Raw genomic sequence first — 18,532 nt, forward strand, 5'->3', positions numbered from 1 at the left:
TAACTAGATGCAAACAGCAATAGACTTCAATAACAAAATACCCATAATAGCACTTTTGTTTGAAAATACAGCCCATTGATGTCCTAACAGGGTGCTTAAGTTTGCACAATTTAGAATTGTAGAATTTTTTATTCATTTAATTTGTTAATTCTTCAGAGATGACTTAACTTTTTTTAATAGCAAAAAAGAAACTAAAAATAATTTCTTGTTTATTGTCCATGCACTATACACTTTGAACAGGGTGCAGAAGAGTTTTTGCCCAATATATGGAGATATGTATTGAATTTGTGTGGTCATTTTACTTTGTGACACTTTATGTGAATAATGATAATAACAATAATGAAAAAGATAAAAATGACATCTTGTTTATTGTCCATGCACCATACATTGTTTAATAGTAATAGAATAGAGTGATTAGATTAAAGTGTTATTTAGATGTTATTAGAGGGGTTTTTTTTCTTGGGGGGGGGGGCGCCAAAACTCAATCTCGCCTAGGGCAGCCAAAGACCTAGAGCCGGCCCTGTGTTGACCTTACCTGCAATCGATGTAAACAGGCCCCAGCCACTTTATGCCATATGTTATGGACATGCCCGAAAATATCAAACTACTGGGGCCTGATATTTTAAACTTTTTCAAAAACCTGTGGCCAATCAATCACTCCATTTGTAGCCATGGCGATAATTGGCGTAACCCCTCAGGATGTCAACTTAAGCAGGGACCAAACTGACATTGTTGTTTTCTGCTCCCTCCTGGCCAGGAGGCTTATCTTGTATAAACGGAAAGACTCTTCACTTCCAACTTATGGACATTGGATTAAGAATATGTATTACTTGCAACTGGAGAAGATCTGCTGCTTTATAAAAGGGTCAACTGTACGCTTCTTTGCTACATGGCAACCATTCCTGTCTTTTGTGGAAAATATGGAAGCTGAAAAAACTCTCATGAGGCACACAGTGCTCCCCTACATGCACATCTATTTATGTAATTAATTTCTGTTTGCAATGGACTGGTCTGGCTGGATGTGTTTTTTTTTTTTTTTGGTATATCAAGGGGTGGCTGGGACAGTCTCTATTTGATTTGCATTCATTCATGCTCATGATGTCTGGTAACTCTGGGACGGTCCCTGTATGATGTTCTTTTTGCTGAAATTTTGAATTATTAATAAAAAGACCTTGTTCAAAAGAAAAGTCATGTGACTGACCACATGCGACGATGAGGCCCATGACTAAAACCGTGTTTGATCCCTTTTATTTAGAAGAAGGCAGTGTTTTACAGCTCCTGTATGGTTTTACATAATGCTATTGTAATAATATGATCAGTTACAGGACCATCATGACAAGCTACAAGATCAATATTTACTCGATCTAAAATAATTGCAGGTTTATTCTTGTGCATGTGGTGAGAAACATTATTAATACAGACAACAGCAAGTTTATTACTCAGACTTTCACCAGTTAAATCATTCTGTAAATAAATCACTGACCAACACCCAAGAGCAATGCTCAAAACTTTATTATTTCATAAAATCAGGATTCAGGGCAGAATTGAGGAGACACACGTCTCAGTGTCAACTCCGTCAGCAGAAATGGAAAGGAGTAAATGCAGATAAATCCAAGAGAATACAAGAAACTGTAACTACTTTCATCATATAATGAGGATTGAACTTGATTCTCACCCTGTAATAGTGCATCACTTTTTAAAATCTGATCCAAATCAGAAGAGAGAAAAACATGACCTGCACCAAACATCCGGAAATAAATTCTTAAAGATTTGGTAAATTCTATGGAAATGAACTTTATAAATCTTTTGCACACCCAGTCATGCAGTAATTAAGGCTATACTGATGTGTGTATTGTGTGCTGTTGGTTCTGCAACGTTCTCTCTCAGCGGTAGAAGATGAGCACCGCCGCCTGGATCACCTGCTTACTGGCGCTTGCGCCAGTGTGAGTGCCGTAACCCGCCCAGTCGAAAGCCGTGAAATCTCCACACTGCCTCGGAGACTCTTCAGGAAAATGTCCACCTCCTCCAATACAGAACTATTCACACACACACCAGCTTCACATTTAATACATGGACTATCGAGTATGCAAATAATTCCTCGGTTCATTCATTTACATGTGCAAATGACTCATTTGATACATTTACATGTGCAAGTGATTCCAAATTTATTCATTTATGTGTGCAAATGACTCATTTGATTCAGTTGCATCCATAAATGATTCCAGACTCATTTACATGTGTAAATGACTCCTCAGGTGAAGTGGTGCTTTAGTCGTGGTGTCTGTGAATGTTGCCTTTAAATTTGGAGAGAATAAGGATCTCATGGGGCAGATATCTTCCTAGAGAGACAGACTTTCTCAGAAACACCCTGGAGCTTCAATATTAATAATATTAATCAGAGGCTCATAAATACCAGTCTTCTGGTTTAAAGTCTTCTTTTAATTGCTATGTGAACAGAACAGATTTAATTCTCACGTGTTCAGTGTTGCAGGTTTTGGGTTTGAGTCCTGAGCAGATTGCCGTCGCTGCCTTTTCCGTGTTTATCGCTCGGAATGTGATGAATCCTGGTTCAGATAACCCTGGAGAGACATTAACATTTTTTTTTTCTCATCTCATCATCTCTAGCCGCTTTATCCTTCTACAGGGTCGCAGGCAAGCTGGAGCCTATCCCAGCTGACTACGGGCGAAAGGCGGGGTACACCCTGGACAAGTCGCCAGGTCATCACAGGGCGATATTTATTTTAATTCATTAAAATATACAGTGGAAAATAATTACCTTTAATCCCTGGGGTTTAGGAATAAATATGAATATTCCATTAAATTAAGAAGTGTCCCCATGTCCTCCATTCGGTCCTAACAGCCTATTATCAAAAACATTAGCTAAATTAGCTAGTTATTTAAATAACTGCTGATAAAATAGCTAAATGTGTCAGAATACAATGTTACCATGGCAACGACCATCTAATATTTGTGATGTTAAAGCAAAACATTTCGAACAGAGCAAATTTGTTTTCGTGCTGTATTATTTTCACATACTTTCTAGTTTGATGGTTTGGGAGGCAGTGGTCAGGTTGTCATGGTAACCGGGAAAACTTCACTCGGAGTCTTAATGCTATGCTATCGAGCTAACAGTCTGCACTAAACAGAATGTCTCACACAATGTGTAATACTCTGATATATTTCTGTGCTTCCTGTTGAGTGCAGTATTGTGGTGGTTCGAAGCTCAGCCCAACTGGCATGTCAATCATTCTTCCTGCTAAAGCTATGCTAGAAAACACCACTTCCTTAATATAACATACTTCATGTGTTTAGTTTGTAGCCTGCTGCTGTTTGACAATTAACTGAAAATGTGATGAAGGGCAGTAAAATGTATTTTTTTTGGAAAATAAATTGTGGTTCTCATCAGCAGGGGTGCAACTTGTTTCCCCATTGTGGTTTTTCATTTACTTTCCATTTTTATTTTCTATACCCACCTCTGATGTAGGGTCCGTACAGGTTATGATTGGATGTGGCGTCTCCAACATCATACACTACAGGAACAGAGGGGCCATGGTCATCATGACAACTTCCGACATTGTACTTCACTGGGAATTGCTGGAAACCAGAGAATACTGAATTAATGTAAATACTGGAACTATACTGGGATATAAATTCATGGGAAATATATATAGTTATATAACTGTGAGACAGACATTATACAAGTGTTATATGAAAGTTATCATCTGAATTTTAGATGAATGTTATATTAGGTTTATATAAGTGTTAGATGAAGGTTATGAGTGTTAGATGAATGTTATACGTATAAGGTTTATATGAGTGTTAATTGAAGGTTAAATGCATGTGTGGGGAGCCTAAGAGCATTAGAGCAATGTTAGATGAACGTTAGACTGGTGTGGATTAGAGTTAGATTAGCATTAGAAGGCATTACATCAGAGTTAATGGCAACAGGACACAACATTTCTAAAGTGAACCTTTCAGGAGTGAATGTTCTGTTACCTTGAAGAGATTGTAGAGGTTTCCCTCTGTAGTTCTTGAGAAATCTGTTCTCCGTGTGGTAGCGCAGGAATGATGTTGTTTTCCAACGATCCACTCGCTCAGTATTTGGAACGTGCCACACTGCCACGTCCTCTGCTGCAATGTCATAATACCCAGGATTCTGTGGAATAAAGTACAAAGATGAAGAGGAAAAAGAATCTTCTCATCATGTCAGAATTTCCTCATAATGATGGAATGATGTTTGTATTTAATATTAATTAATGTATTTATGGAACTCACTGTTGTTACCTCGCCTGGGATGGAGACCACCAGGGGGTGAGGTATTGTTTTCGTTTGGGTTTTATTGTTAATGATATTATGGGAAAACGGCTGGTCCAATCTTCATGAAACTTTCATGATAGATGGGCATTGGTCTCAAATACAACCCTGATTCCAAAAAAGTTGGGACAAAGTACAAATTGTAAATAAAAACGGAATGCAATGATGTGGAAGTTTCAAAATTCCATATTTTATTCAGAATAGAACATAGATGACATATCAAATGTTTAAACTGAGAAAATGTATCATTTAAAGAGAAAAATTAGGTGATTTTAAATTTCATGACAACAACACATCTCAAAGTTGGGACAAGGCCATGTTTACCACTGTGAGACATCCCCTTTTCTCTTTACTACAGTCTGTAAACGTCTGGGGACTGAGGAGACAAGTTGCTCAAGTTTAGGGATAGGAATGTTAACCCATTCTTGTCTAATGTAGGATTCTAGTTGCTCAACTGTCTTAGGTCTTTTTTGTCGTATCTTCCATTTTATGATGCACCAAATGTTTTCTATGGGTGAAAGATCTGGACTGCAGGCTGGCCAGTTCAGTACCCGGACCCTTCTTCTATGCAGCCATGATGCTGTAATTGATGCAGTATGTGGTTTGGCATTGTCATGTTGGAAAATGCAAGGTCTTCCCTGAAAGAGACGTCATATGGATGGGAGCATATGTTGCTCTAGAACCTGGATATACTTTTCAGCATTGATGGTCTCTTTCCAGATGTGTAAGCTGCCCATGCCACACACACTAATGCAACCCTATACCATCAGAGATGCAGGCTTCTGAACTGAGCGCTGATAACAACTTGGGTCGTCCTTCTCTTTAGTCCGAATGACATCAGGCATCCCTGATTTCCATAAAGAACTTCAAATTTTGATTCGTCTGACCACAGAACAGTTTTCCACTTTGCCACAGTCCATTTTAAATGAGCCTTGGCCCAGAGAAGACGTCTGCGCTTCTGGATCATGTTTAGATACGGCTTCTTCTTTGAACTATAGAGTTTTAGCTGGCAACGGCGGATGGCACGGTGAACTGTGTTCACAGATAATGTTCTCTGGAAATATTCCTGAGCCCATTTTGTGATTTCCAATACAGAAGCATGCCTGTATGTGATGCAGTGCCGTCTAAGGGCCCGAAGATCACGGACACCCAGTATGGTTTTCCAGCCTTGACCCTTACGCACAGAGATTCTTCCAGATTCTCTGAATCTTTTGATATGTACTGTAGATGATATGTTCATACTAATTGCAATTTTACACCTTTCTGATATTGCTCCACTATTTGTCAGTGCAGAATTAGGGGGATTGGTGATCCTCTTCCCGTCTTTACTTCTGAGAGCCGCTGCCACTGCAAGATGCTCTTTTTATACCCAGTCATGTTAATGACCTATTGCCAATTGACCTAATGAGTTGCAATTTGGTCCTCCAGCTGTTCCTTTTTTGTACCTTTAACTTTTCCAGCCTCTTATTGCCCCGTCCCAACTTTTTTGCGATGTGTTGCTGTCATGAAATTTCAAATGAGCCAATATTTGGCATGAAATTTCTAAATGTCTCATTTTCGACATTTGATATGTTGTCTATGTTCTATTGTGAATACAATATCAGTTTTTGAGATTTGTAAATTATTGCATTCCATTGTTATTTACAATTTGTGCTTTGTCCCAACTTTTTTGGAATTGGGGTTGTAGAACTTCCAACATTTTGAGGGTCTTCCGGAAAAGGTCAAGGCCACAGTGACCAAAAAGGGGGAAAAAAAAAGCTCTGAGCTCAGACTGCAGGAGTGGTGCCTCAGAAAGACTCCTCCCATGAACACACTGATTGGATCCCTACCTGCCTCATACACAGTGCTGTCATTGGATGGTTTCTTGGTTCATTTACATATGCAAAGGAAGGGGTTTTGTCCACACCCAATTTTAAATCCCACTGATAAAAACTTCACCGCTCTCTTAATTTATTGTTATAAATTAATTATAAATAAACGGACTAGACTAAAGAAATCGCTTTCAGACGTGTTTATGCTTATTACAGAGGGAAAATGTGTTCCACTGAGCTCTAGCGCTGGGCCATTTCCTGGAAATAAGAGTTTGGGTCCTGGCGATAGGTTGTGTATGTCAGCCTCGGTTCGAAGGTTTCAGTTTGAAAACTGTAAGAGGTAAGAGTAGAATAATATAAAGTACAGACACTTGGTATCTTTTACTTTTGTGGTTTTTAAATTGTTCATTTTTGGATTATGCTTCATTTTTGTGGCTAATGCCTCAGAGAGTAAATATATATGCTATATGTACTGTCTGGACATGGGATCAGAAAACAACTTTATTTATAAGCAGTAGCCACATGTACCCATAGGATACCTGTTTTTTTGCCATATCTTCCTTCATATTCATTATAAGCGCTACCGGCTGAGGTTTGTTTTGCCTGGCAACACTTGTTATTGTAAATTTTATCATACTTTAATTATATTTATTCCATAATCTTATTTGTTTAGGTTTGTGTGTTTTGATTTGGACCTTGAAGTCATCACTGGTTGCAGCTTCTGCAGTGCCGAATGTGACAGTGTTACTCCACGATCTGTCTCCCTCAGGTACATGTGGACTTCCACCCTGCTGACTGGACCAGCGATCACCTTTACATTAGAGTTAGATAAACATTACAGGAACATTAAATCAAGGTTAGATGAACATTAGATAAACGTTAAAGGAGCATTAGTTCAAGGTTAGATACATGTTCGATGAGCGTTAGATGAAGTTGAGAGGAATTTTAGATGAAAGTTAGATGAACATTAGATAAACGTTAGAGGAGCATTACACAAACATTAGATAAATGTTAGATGAGCGTGTGACAGTGAGGGTATGGTCGAGCATCGGCTGTGAATGCCAAGGAGTCAGGTCGAACCAGCAGGTAACATGTGACAAGGTACACCTGTGTCTAATTCCTGGCTGTTGATGAATGTGTGTCTGTGTGTCTTTCAGATGGCCAGTAATGAGAGAGAGCTCATCCTGCAACCTCTGCATGTGTCTCAATGTATACAGTGGTGCTTGAAAGTTTGTGAACCCTTTAGAATTTTCTATATTTCTGCATAAATATGACCTAAAACATCATCAGATTTTCACACAAGTCCTAAAAGTAAATAAAGAGAACCCAGTTAAACAAATGAGACAAATATATTATATATAAGACATATATTATACTTATATATTTATATAAGACTTTATACAAGGGGCGGCATTGTGGCGTAGTGGTTACCGCTGTCGCCTCACAGCAAGAAGGTCCGGGTTCGAGCTCCGTGGCCGGCGAGGGCCTTTCTGCGTGGAATTTGCATGTTCTCCCCGTGTCTGCGTGGGTTTCCTCCGGGTGCTCCGGTTTCCCCCACAGTCCAAAGACATGCAGCTTAGGTTAACTAGTGACTCTAAATTGACCGTAGGTGTGAATGTGAGTGTGAATGGTTGTCTGTGTCAGCCCTGTGATGACCTGGCGACTTGTCCAGGGTGTACCCTGCCTTTCATCCGTAGTCAGCTGGGATAGGCTCCAGCTTGCCTGCGACCCTGCAGAACAGGATAAAGCGGCTGGAGATAATGAGATGAGACTTTATACAATACTTTGTGGCAGCGGGGACGTGGTCAAGCGTCGGGCTGTGACCGGAGGGCGGAGTCAGGAAAGGTAAGTGGCACAATCACTACACCTGATGTCAGTTAACATGTGTTTGTGTGTCTTCCCCAGTGACCGCACCATATATAAGGAGAGAGAGCAGAGAGCTCTCTCCCCTACCAGACGACCTGTGTGTGTGTGTGTGGCTGGGAGAGTGTAAAAATCACTGAAAAGTGCCAATAAAGAGGTCTTTTTTAACATAGTTCTGGCCTGCCGTCCTTCTGTGCTCCACCCACCTGTCTGAATTTCTACAGTGGTGCCGAAACCTGGGGGTTGGAGCATGGAGAAGAACAGCCCCATGGAGTCCTCTTCTTTCATGGACCTGGTCCATGCCCTCACCACGGCCCAGAAGAGCCAGCACCAGGCGTTAGTCACCCTCCGGAAGGAGCAGGAACAAAGGTTCGAGGCCCTGGTGCTGGTGCAGAAGGAAGATCGTCAGGCATTCCGGCACCTCCTCGTGTCGGCGGAGTCCCCCACCTCCACCACCGTGGGCCCTCCCCACCCCACCCTAACGAAGATGGGCCCGCACAACAACCCCGAGGCCTTCCTCGTGCTCTCTGAGCAAGCAGCAGAGCCCTCGGACTGGCCGGTGGAACAGAGCGCTGTGCGCCTCCTCCCCCTGCTAAGGGGCGAGGCACAGCTGGCCGTGCTGCAGCTTCCCGTCGACAGCCATCTGGTCTACACAGACCTCCGCTGGGCTGTCCTCCAGCAAGTGGGGCGCACCCCAGAACAACATCGAAAGCACTTCCACGCTCTGCGCCTGGAGGAGGTCGGCCAGCCATTCGCATTTGGCCAGCAACTCCGGGACGCCTGCCGGCGGTGGCTGAGGGCTGACAACCGCGGCGCCGAGGGAATCGTCGATCTGGTGGTACTGGAACAGTTCATCGCCTGACTACCCAAAGGGACTGCAGAGTGGGTCCAGTGCCATCGCCCAGTGTCACTGGATCAGGCCATCGAGCTGGTGGAGGACCATTTGGCGGCTGTTCCGACGGCAGGACAGCAGATCTCCTCTTCTCCCCTCTCTCTCTCCCCCTCCCCTTCTGTCTCATCCTCACCCCATTCCCCCACTGCGGAGGCGGGGGCTAGCTCCACCCCAGCCGGCCCGCTGCACCCGTGGTGCCCTCCCGTTTCCCACTCCCGTGTCTGTCTCTTCCCCCTCTCAGGTGAGCGAGCCCCAGAGTACCGGTGCAGAGAGAAAGCCCGGGCTGGTTTGCTGGCCCTGCGGGGAACCGGGCCACCTCCAGCAGCAGTGCTCAGCAATGGAGGTGGGCACGGTGGTCCGGATCCCCTCTACACTAGGAACAGCCCTTGATCGGGCCGGAGCGTATAATGGATCGGTTCTATTGGCCAGGGCTTCGCGGCGATGTCCATAAGTGGTGTACGGCATGCCGCGAATGCCAGTTAGTAAATCCAGTGGCCATTCCAAAAGTGCCTTTGCGCCCTCTACCATTAATCAAGACCCTGTTCGAAAGAATTGGGATGGATCTCGTCGGGCCATTAGATCAGTCAACACGAGGGTATCACTTTATTTTAGTTCTGGTGGACTATGCAACGCGATACCCGGAAGCAGTGCCTCTTCGCAATACCTCAGCACACAGTATTGCGGAAGCGCTCTTCCGTGTCATCTCCCGAGTCGGAATCCCCAAAGAGATTCTGACTGATCAAGGCACCTCGTTTATGTCACGCACACTGAGCGAACTGTATGGGTTATTGGGAATTAAGCCAATCCGCACCAGTGTTTATCACTCACAAAAGGACAGTTTAGTCGAACGGTTCAATAGCACACTCAAGAATATAATTAAAAAGTTTGTTCGCGAGGACACACGCAATTGGGATAAATGGCTCGAACCCCTGTTATTTGCAGTGTGAGAGGTGCCACAAGCCTTCACGGGGTTCTCCCCATTATAATTATTATACGGGCGTAAGCCACGTGGCATCCTAGATTGTACTGCGGGAAAATTGGGAGGAGGGACTTTCACCAAGCAAAAATGAAATCCAATACGTTATTGACCTGCACGCAAAACTTCACACACCTAACCCAGGAGAATTTGCGGCAGGCCCAAGAATGGCAAACCCGCCTGTAAGACAGGGGTACGTGCCTTCGGGAGTTCGCACCGGGAGATAAAGTACTCGTACTGTTGCCCACGTCGAGCTCCAAATTGGTTGCCAAGTGGCAAGGACCCTTCGAGGTTACACGGTGAGTCGGTAACATCGACTATGAGGTGCGACGAATGGACAGGGTTGGGGCGTTACAGATTTACCACCTCAATCTGTTAAAACTTTGGAACGAGGAGGTCCCCATGGCGTTGGTGTCGGTCGTTCCAGAGAAGGCGAAGCTGGGGCCGGAGGTTCAAAAAGGAAAATTGACATTGCCCACCGCTCCGGTCCCCTGTGGAGACCACCTCTCCCCGACCCAACTCACGGAGGTCACCCAGTTGCAGACAGAATTTTCTGACGTATTCTCGCCCCTGCCCGGCTGCACCCACCTCATAGAACACCACATTGAGATGCCTCTGGGGGTGGTAGTGCGCAGCCACCCTTACAGACTGCCCGTACACAAAAAAAGGTGGTTCAGGAAGAACTCGACACCATGCTCAAAATGGGCATCGTCAAGGAGTCCCACAGTGACTGCAGCAGCCCGGTGGTCTTGGTTCCCAAGGCTGACGGGTCGGTCCGGTTCTGTGTGGACTATAGAAAAGTCTACGCGGTGTCTAAATTTGATGTGAACCCAATGCCCCGTATTGACAGTTGCTCGATCGACTAGGCACGGCTCGTTTTTATTCAACACTGGATTTGACAAATGGATATTGGCAGATCCCCTTGACTCCGCTATCCCGGGAAAAAAACGGCCTTTTTCACACCGTTTGGCTTACACCAGTTCGTCACACTTCCTTTTGGGCTGTTTAGGGCACCCGCTACATTCCAGTGGCTTATGGACAGGGTCCTCCGCCCCCACGCCACCTATGCGGCCACATGCTTAGACGATATTATAATCTATTGTAACGACTGGCCGCAGCATCTACAACACCTGAGGGCTGTCCTTGGGTCACTGAGGCAAGCAGGTCTCATGGCCAACCCGAAGAAGTGTGCGATTGGGCGGGTGGAATTCCGGTATCTGGGCTTCCACTTGGGCAATGGGCAGGTGCATCCCCAAATTAATATGACAGCAGCAATTGCGGCCTGCCCGAGGCCCAAGACCAAAAAGGGGGTGAGACAGTTCCTGGGGCTGGCTGGCTGGCTGCTATTGTAGGTTCATACAGTACCTAATTATTCGGCTGTCACCAGCCCGCTGACTGATCTCACTAAAAAGGGGGCACCAGATCCGGTCCAGTGGACGGAGCGATGCCAGCGGGCTTTCATTGAGGTGAAGGCTGCACTGTGTGGGGGTCCACTGTTACACTCCCCTGACTTTTCTCTCCCCTTTGTGTTGCAGATGGATGCGTCGGACAGAGGGCTGGGGGCTGTTCTGTCCCAGGAGGGGGAGGATCACCCCGTGCTGTACATCAGCAGAAAGCTGTCGGTGCATGAGGGGCGCTACAGCACAATAGAGAAAGAGTGCTTGGCCATCAAGTGGGTGGTCCTCACCCTCCGCTACTACCTGCTGGGACGCCCTTTCACCCTCTGTTCAGACCACACGCCCTTCCAGTGGCTCCACCACATGAAGGATGCCAATGCACGGATCACCCGTTGGTATCTGGCACTCCAGCCCTTTAACTTCAAGGTGATCCACAGGCCGGGGGCACAGATGGTCGTGGCGGACTTCCTCTCCTGTCAATGGAGGGGGCAGTCGGCTGCAGGCTGGACGGCTGCCCGGCCTGAGTCGGGCGGTGGGGGTATTTGGCAGCAGGGGCGTGGTCAAGCATCGGTCTGTGACCGGAGGGCGGAGTCAGGGAAGGTAAGTGGCACAATCACTACGCCTGATATCAGTTAACGTGTGTTTGTGTGTCCTCCCCAGTGACCGCGCCCTATATAAGGAGAGTGAGAGAGCAGAGGAAGAGAGCTCTCTCCCCAACCAGATGACCTGTGTGTGTGCATGTGTGTGTGGCTGGGAGAGTGTAAAAATCACTGAAAAGTGCCAATAAAGAGGGGTTTTTTTAACTCGGTTCTGGCCTGCCTTCCTTCTGTGCTCCACCCACCCATCTGGATTTCTACAGACTTATAAGACTTGTGTGCTTAGGGTCATTGTCTTGCTGCATGACCCACCTTCTCTTGAGATTCAGTTCATGGACAGATGACCTGACATTTTCCTTTCGAATTTGCTGGTATAATTCAGAATTCATTGTTCCATCAATGATGGCAAACCGTCCTGGCCCAGATGCAGCAAAACAGGCCCAAACCATGATACTACCACCACCATATTTCAAAGATGGGATAAGGTTCTTATGCTGGAATGCAGTGTTTTCCTTTCTCCAAACGTAACATTTCTCATTTAAACCAAAAAGTTCTATTTTGGTCTCATCTGTCCACAAAACATTTTTCCAATAGCCTTCTGGCTTGTCCATGTGATTTTTAGCAAACTGCAGATGAGCAACAATGTTCTTTTTGTAGAGCAGTTGCTTTCTCCTTGCAACCCTGCCATGCACACCATTTGTTGTTCAGTGTTCTCCTGATGGTGGACTCATGAACGTTAACATTACCCAATGTGAGAGAGGCCTTCAGTTGCTTAGAAGTTACTCTGGGGTCCTTTGTGACCTCGCCGACTATTAAACACCTTGCTCTTGGAGTGGTCTTTGTTGGTCGACCACTCCTGGGGAGGGTTTTGAATTTCCTCTATTTGTACACAATCTGTCTGACTGTGGTTTGGTGGAGTCCAAACTCTTTAGAGATGGTTTTGTCACCTTTTCCAGCCTGAGGAGCATCAACAATGCTTTTTCTGAGGTCCTCAGAAATCTCCTGCTATTCAGAGGGCTAGCAGGCCACACTCTGCTCCGCTGGGATAGAAATGAGAACTCCAGTAAGAGTAGAGGAGGGGGGCTCTGTATTTATGTGCATGACAATTGGTGTAACAATGGAACAATTATAGATAAACACTGTTCCCCAGACCTCGAGTACATGTTTGTAAGATGCCGGCCTTTTTTTGTACCGAGAGAGCTAACTGTGGTGATTGTCACAGCTGTGTATATTCCACCTGATGCCAGTGTAAACACAGCGCGCTCTCTCCTGCTGAACACCATTAACAAACAGCAGCAGGCCCACCCTGACGGTGTTCACATAATAGCAGGAGACTTTAATAAGGCCAACTTGAAGACTGTACTGCCGAAGTTTTACCAACATGTTAAGTGTTCAACTAGAGGGGAGAACACTCTGGATCATGTTTACTCCAACATCAAGCATGCATACAGAGCCATACCCCTCCCCCACCTCAGCCAGTCAGACCATCTTTCCCTCCTGCTCTCCCCAGCCTACACCCCCCTCAGACGCAGAGCCAGGCCCACCACAAGGACTATCACAACCTGGCCTGACAATGCACTCTCCAAACTACAGGACTGCTTTAAACAGACAGATTGGGACTTATTTGAACACCAGGAGCTGGAGACATTCACAGGAACGGTGCTGGACTATATCAAGTTCTGCATCTGGAATGTGGCAGTGGATAAAAACATCCGGGTCTTCCCAAACCAGAAGCCCTAGATGACCAGCCAGGTCCGCTCACTCCTCAGGGCTCGCGATGCTGCCTTCAGGTCAAGTGATGGAGCTCTGTACAGAGCTGCTCGAGCTGATCTGAAAAGAGGAATAATTAAAGCCAAGGCAGACCACAGGCTGCGCATAGAATCCCACCTGTCCAGCAACAACACACGGGAGGTGTGGCAGGGCATTCAGGACATCACAAACTTCAGAGACTGTGATGCGCCAACAGGAGACTGGAGTGCGCCACTAGCAGAGGAGCTAAATCGCTTCTTTGCTCGCTTTGAAACATCTCAGCAGCACTCATCTGCTCCTGCCCTGCCCCCACTACCACATAGTTCCCACACCACTCCTTTCACTGTACAGGAGCACGATGTCAGATGGGTGCTCCTGGCAGTGAACCCCAAGAAAGCTGCCAGCCCAGATGGTGTACCTGGTAAGGTGCTCAGAGCATGCGCCCACCAGCTCTCCCCTACCTTCACCAGGATCTTTAACCTCTCCCTGGCTCAGGCTGTCATCCCGCCCTGCCTAAAATCTGCAACAATAATCCCAGTGCCAAAGAAGTCTCCCGTCACCAGCCTGAATGATTACCGTCTTGTGGCCCTCACCCCGGTAATCATGAAGTGCTTCGAGAGACTAGTTCTTCAGCACATCAAGGACCACCTCCCCCCAGACTTCGACCCCTACCAGTTTGCATATCGCACAAACAGATCCACAGAGGACGCCATCGCTGTAGCTCTCCACTCTGCGCTAAATCACCTGGAGCAGCAGCAGAGCTACGTCCACATACTCTTTGTGGATTACAGTTCAGCTTTTAATACAATAATCCTGGACATCCTTATTAGGAAACTGGACACTCTTGGCCTCCCCCCTCTCACATGTGCCTGGTTAAAGGACTTTCTTACTAACCAGCCCCAGACTGTGAGACTTGGCCCCCACTTCTCCTCCACCTGCACGTTGAGCACTGGCTCTCCACAGGGCTGTGTGCTGAGCCCCCTCCTGTACTGCCTCTACACCCACGACTGTAGTTCGACCCACAACAACAACCTCAAGTTTGCTGACAACACCACAGTGGCTGGACTCCTCTCAAAGGGAGACGAGGCAGCCTACAGAGAGGAGGTTCTGAAGTTGGCAGCCTGGTGTTCAGAAAATAACCTCGTTCTGAACACCAAGAAAACCAAAGAGCTCATTGTTGACTTCAGGAAGCACAGCACCGACCTTGCCCCCCTCTACATCAACATGTATGTGGAGAGGGTCCACACCTTCCGGTTTCTCAGCGTCCTCATCTCCGCCGACATTTCCTGGTCAGTAAACATCACAGCAGTTATTAAGAAGGCTCAGCAGTGGCTACACTTCCTGAGAGTCCTCAGAAAGTACAACCTAAACTCCAACCTGCTGCTGACCTTCTACCGCTCATCCATCGAGAGCCTGCTGACGTACTGTATTACAGTATGGTACGGCAGCTGCACTGCTGTAGACAGGGAGAGGCTCCAGAGGGTAGTTAAGGCAGCACAGAAAATCATTGGCTGCCCTCTCCCCTCCCTGATGGACATTTACACCTCCTGCTGCCTTAGCAGAGCTAAAAACATTATCAAGGACCACTCCCACCCTGGCTTTGATCTGTTCGACCTGTTGCCCTCAGGGAGGCGCTACAGGTGCATCAGGACAAAGACAAACCAATTCAAAAACAGCTTCTTTCCAAAAGCCATAACCGCCCTGAACTTGGATATGCTCTGACTTTATAGTCTATTTATTTTACTATGTGACTCTCCTCGTGCAATAATTTATAATGTGCAGTACTTTATAAGGGACTCTCTATGTGCAATACTTTTATAATGTGCAATACCTCACTCCATAATGTGAAACACAACACATTCACCTCACCTCAGGACTGTGCACCTTACATACAGCACATGCGCCTCAGGACTGTGCACCTTACACACACCAAGTCTGTGCACCTACCTTACCTTGCAATACTTTATAAATGTGTAATATTTTATTTTATAATGTGAATCTCTCATGTAATAATTTATGTGACTCTCTCTGTGCAATAATTTATATGTGCAATAAGCAATACCTCACTCCATAATGTAACACAACACATACACCTCAGGACTGTGCACCTTACCCCCCTGACACCCCCCCTTCCCCCCCTTCCTCTCTCTCTCTCTCTCTCTCTCTCTCTCTCTCTCTCACTCTACACGCTGTTTTGCACTGTTATTGGAGATGCTTTAATCTCATTGTACATGTGTATAGTGACAATAAAGGCATTCTATTCTATTAATGAGAGTCAACCCACAATCAATGAAGTCAAATCAGTCTTAGTTGAGCAAATCAGTAACGGTATTTCTTACTTTCACCATAAATTTTTATTGATATGACTTTGGTCTTTTGCTGTAAAAGGCCTCGGCCTTAAAATTGGTTACCGCAGTGACGTCACACACTCAGGGCTGGCTGGCTCAGCGGGGCACCTTGAATGCTAACTTTGCTGTTGATTTTAATTCTCAAAAATATATATATATTTTGAATTCCCATTTATGCAGCATATAGTCAAGGATGGAGATGCTATCCACTCAGAAATGTATTTAAAAATAAAGGTTTTGTGTATCTCCTTTAAGATTATGCCAGCTGCCATTACCATTGCTTACCTTTCAGATCAATATACAAAAACATTTAACCAAGATGGCGTCCCACACAACAGGAATTGCCGAACTACAGTCTCCCGTAACGGACAAGCATCAGGTTTACCAAAGGAATAGACAGTGCAACAGTGACAGTAATTAGGCTACTGCCTTACATAAACATTAGAGGAGCATTAGATCAAGGTGAGACGGACATTTGATAAATATTAGAGGAACAGTAGATCAAGGTTAGGTGAATATTAGTTAAATGTTAGATGAAGGTCAGATCACCATTAGAGGACTGTTAGATGAAGGTTAGATAAATGTTAAAGGGGTGTTAGATGAAGGTTAGATGAACATTCGATGAATTTTATTAAAAATAATGAGGTAAAGCTACAGCACTGACCAGTGGTGCATTTCCCGTACATGTTGTTCTCGTGAACACTGGCCACCAGAGTCCATCCTCCTCCTGCAGTCATCATGTCACAGTACGTCTGATACACGACACCGTTAGGCGTGCCCAGGTACTAAAGACCATCTACAGTCACATGGATCAAAAAATGACACGATATTCCACACTGTAGTGCAGAGTGAGGCTCTGACACTGTTCGGAATTTTCTTTAATGAAATGTCAGCTTGTTTAGCACGTACCTTCACTGACTTTAAATTTTTCCTTGAGCTCTTTGCAGCTTTGGGGAGTGGAATATTCCATTTCTGCAGAAATAAATGTGGGTTTACGCCATTGTGTTTTATTCTACATGAATTAAACTCTGAATTAATCGGGACACATACGGTACCTACTGCAACACAGAACATGTTTTTGCAGCCCAGTGGTTTCTTATCTTTTATTACAGTTTAAACAACATAATGATCACAAATGGAAGTAAATAAGGAGTTGAATGTATGGGGAAATGATTGACAGCTCACTCTGTGCATTTTGAGGGTCAAGTTTTGAAACCTGACAGTGCTGTAAATCATTAATACATGGTGTGTATAGAGTGTGTAATTAGAGCAATAAGGATTTGGGGCTTTTATACATCACTAAACTTTTAATAATACCAGTGTTTTGGTGTTTATCCATTACCGTATTTTTAACAAAACCCTTCAGCTCTGCCCTTTACTGACTCGGTTAGTTTACATTTTAGGGATGTTTCATTCCACACTCACACTGCAGGGTCACAGCATTCTGTAGGACAGGTGAAGATACTCCTCCATCTCACTGTTACTGGCTAGAGACTTTAGAGAGAATTTGGTACTTACTCAGGTCTGGCTTACTTTTCTTCTTCGATCACTGACATTATATTTAATCAAAAATTTATTTATTGATTTATTTAATCCTCCCTTCACCTTTGGGTGAGCTTTATGGGTATTTGTACAGTATACAGCCTGTATTCAATTGAAGAATTATTCCGCAATTTCTCTTTTTGCTTAAAATGTATGTTTTTTTAATTAATTAATTAATTAATTAATTAATTAATTAATTAAACACGTATACATTTCCAAATCTGTGTGGCACAAAGCTGTTTCTGCTGGTTTTGATCTTATCATTATGATCAGAATCTCATCTCATCTCATTATCTCTAGCCGCTTTATCCTTCTACAGGGTCGCAGGCAAGCTGGAGCCTATCCCAGCTGACTACGGGCGAAAGGCGGGGTACACCCTGGACAAGTCGCCAGGTCATCACAGGGCTGACACATAGACACAGACAACCATTCACACTCACATTCACACCTACGGTCAATTTAGAGTCACCAGTTAACCTAACCTGCATGTCTTTGGACTGTGGGGGAAACCGGAGCACCCGGAGGAAACCCACGCGGACACGGGGAGAACATGCAAACTCCACACAGAAAGGCCCTCGCCGGCCCTGGGGCTCAAACCCAGGACCTTCTTGCTGTGAGGCGACAGCGCTAACCACTACACCACTGTGCCGCCCGCTATGATCAGAATATACAATAAAACAGCATCAGTGAAATCATACCTCGAACAGATAGAGAGACATTTATCGACGCAAACACCACAAACGCAACGATCCAGCAGTTCTCCATCACTGTGGGGAAAATAAAATCAAATGCAGAACTCTCAATAAGAAATGGCTGTAAATAACAAGCGACTGTTTGCTTCACGCATAATTCAGATATATGCTCTCTTATCAATCAGACAACATAATAAAAGTTCAGCAATATTTTATGGAAAGTTCTATCATTATAAAGTGCAATATTTCTGTGGAATAATTCCATCAGAAACTGTAATAATGCCTTTTAACCACACTGCTAAGTGTCTATCAGGCCAAAAGAATTAAACAGGTTATTTTATTTTATTTCTTT

The 18,532-nt window shown here is 44.9% G+C and overlaps 1 pseudogene; it reads right to left on the reverse strand.

Moving 5' to 3' along the window:
- Positions 1-1,744: 1,744 nt before the first annotated feature.
- LOC132883327 (intelectin-like) lies at positions 1,745-18,253 on the reverse strand (annotated as a pseudogene).
- Positions 18,254-18,532: the final 279 nt, after the last annotated feature.

The sequence above is a fragment of the Neoarius graeffei genome, chromosome 3, assembly GCF_027579695.1.
Source record: "Neoarius graeffei isolate fNeoGra1 chromosome 3, fNeoGra1.pri, whole genome shotgun sequence".
Taxonomy (NCBI): domain Eukaryota; kingdom Metazoa; phylum Chordata; class Actinopteri; order Siluriformes; family Ariidae; genus Neoarius; species Neoarius graeffei.